This window comes from Papaver somniferum, chromosome 5 (genome assembly GCF_003573695.1).
Source record: "Papaver somniferum cultivar HN1 chromosome 5, ASM357369v1, whole genome shotgun sequence".
In the NCBI taxonomy this organism is placed as follows: Eukaryota; Viridiplantae; Streptophyta; class Magnoliopsida; order Ranunculales; family Papaveraceae; genus Papaver; species Papaver somniferum.
This window is the reverse complement of record NC_039362.1, coordinates 196,684,230-196,687,235: the sequence shown is the minus strand read 5'-3', so window position 1 is coordinate 196,687,235 and position 3,006 is coordinate 196,684,230.

The following is a 3,006-nucleotide window of genomic DNA, read 5'->3' as shown; positions in this document are numbered from 1 at the left end:
CAATAACTAACGGATAACTATACAATATATGCAGAATATTAGATATCGTAACATGCAAGATACGATATATTATTTTAACACCCCCCTCAAACTCAAGACGGTGTACAAGACATCTTGAGTTTGTTAATCAGAAAACGAATGCGAGGAGAAGGTTGAGACTTGGTGAAGAGGTATGCAAGCAGAAACTCAGAAGACACGTGAGGTAGTGCAATAGTCTGATGCTTGTAATGATGACGAACGAAATGGCAGTCGATTTCAATATGTTTTGTACGTTCATGAAAGACATCATTATGAGATATATAAATAGCAGCCTTGTTGTCACAATAGAGAGGAGTAAGATCTGTAAGATGAACTCCCATGTCTCCCAAAAGCCATCTTATCCACACAATATCAGAGGTAGTATGATCTAAAGCTCTATATTCGGCTTTTGCACTGGAGCATGACACAACAGATTGTTTCTTGCTACGCCAGGAAATGAGGGAATTACAAAGAAATATACAATACCCAGTAGTTGACCGTCTGTCAGTTACATCTCCTGCCCAATCTGAGTCAGAGTACGCACGAAGACGAAGATCAAAGACAGATGAAAAATATAACCCTTGATACAAGGTACCTTTGATATAGCGTAAAATCCGAAGAACAACAGCATAATGTGGTGATCGTGGAGCAGACATGAATTGACTTACAACATGTACGACATAGCTGATGTCTGGTCTGGTAATAGTTAGATAGTTTAGACTTCGTACTAGCTGCCTGTAGAGAGTAGGGTTTGAAAGAGCTTTGCCTTCAAATAAATTGAGATTGACATTTTAATTCAAGTGGTGTGTCTGCAATCTTACAATCAGTTAAACCAGCACGATGCAAAATTTCAGATGCATACTTGACTTGTGAGATAAAAAATCCGTCAGAAGAGTTGTCAAATTCTACCCCAAGAAAATATCACAAGAAACCAAGATCTTTCATTTCAAAACAGGAGTGGAAATAAGATTTAAGATCTTGAATACCTTCTATGTCACTTCTTCTGATAATCATGTCATCAACATAGAGTAACAGAAGAATCATACCCTTACTAGTTGATCGAACAAACATAGTTGAGTCATAAGGGCTTTGAGTGAAACCATACTTAAGAATTGCAGTTGAAAATTTTTCAAACCAAGCACGAAGAGATTTTTTCAATCCATACAAGGCCTTGCGCAACTTATAGACTTGATTTGGAGCATGTTTTAAGCAGGAGGTGGTCTCATATAGACTTCTTCTTGAAGATCATCATGAAGAAACACATTTTTAACATCCATTTGATGTAAATTCCATTTGCGAGTAGAAACAACATCGACCAATGTACGGACTGTAGTCATTCTTGCAACTGGATCAAAAGTTTCTTCATAATCAATACCATACTCTTATGTATACCCCTGTGCAACTATAAGAGATTTTCGAAAATCTAATGTGCCATCTGATTTGGTCTTGACCTTGTAAACCCATCTACTTCCTACAACAGATTTACCAGGAGGCAGATCAACCATATACCATGTGCCTGCCCTTTGATGAGCTATTAGTTCTTCTCCCATCGAGTCTTTCCAGTCTGGCAGTACTGCAGCTTCCCTGTAGTTTTTAGGCTCATGTTTTGCTAAGATAGTTGTTAACGAACATTGATAGTAAGAGTACTTAGATGGAGGTCGCCGTGTTCGAGGAGGTAGTTGAGCAGTTTTATGAGCAGGATCCCCATGTTGAGTTGTTGTATTGGAATCTTCCATAGAGTGGTCAATAGTTGCTTCTGTGGATTCAACAGGTGGAGGTTGAAAAACATTGTTATTAGGAACACTAGGAGAAGTCGACATAGATAAAGATTCATCATTGAATGGGTATAAGTAAGAAAAGGTTTCTAGAGAAGATGTTTTACTACTAGGAAGGGACCAAAAAGGTATTTTGTCCCAGAAGGTAACATGACGAGAAATTCTTAATCTCCTACTTTCTGGATCATAGAATCTATACCCTTTCTGCTTTATGCCATAACCGAGAAACACACAAATAGTGTTCTTTTTACCAAGCTTGTTGTGTTCTCTTTCAGAAAGAAGGACAAAACAAGTGGAACTGAACACATGCAGCTCTGAGTAATCTGGTTTCTTACTATATAATCGTGCATATGGAGATATACCACCTATAACAGCAGTAGCAACTCGATTAATAGTGTAAACCGTAGTGAAAACAGATTCACCCCAAAAATTAGAGGGAACAAAGGAAGAGAGCAGTTGTGTCCTAGTTTTTTCTATGATATGACGATATTTATGTTCTGCAACACCATTATGTTCTGGTGTCTCAGTGAAGGATAACTGAAGTAGAGTACCCTCGGATTTTAAAAACTCTTTGAAAGGATTGGATATGTATTCACCTCCCTGATCTGCTCGAAATATTTTGATGGATTTTTCGAATTGGGTTTTGATCATGTTTGAAAACTCATTGTAAATTCTTAAAAACTCTTATCTGGATTTAAAAAGATACACCATGTATAACGAGTGTAATCATCAATGATAATAACATAATACAAAGCTCCCCCTTTTGAAGCAATAGGAGACTTTCCCTAAACATCAGAATGAATGAGATCAAAAGATGCAGAAGAAAAGGTAGTATTGTTATTAAATGGAAGAGCTGGTTATTTACCCATCTTACAAGCAATACAGTGAGGCTCTTTGTCTAAAGGAACAAACCCTAGCAGCCCTTTACTAATCATATAGGAGAGATGAGAAAAAGACACATGACCAAGCTTAGAGTGCCAAGAAATAAAAGGAGAAATTGTGGACGGTAAAGTAGAAGCTAGAGAAGCAACAAGTTTGTTGTTGAATTGAGGAATGGCTAGAGACTCCAGGAGGTAAAGACGACCAACTCTACGGCCTATCCCAATAAGCCTCTCTGTTTTGGGATCCTGTATAACACAACCATGAGATGAAAAGTAGATATTAAAACCCTGGTTACATAACTGGCCAATTGAAATAAGATTCATCTTAATTT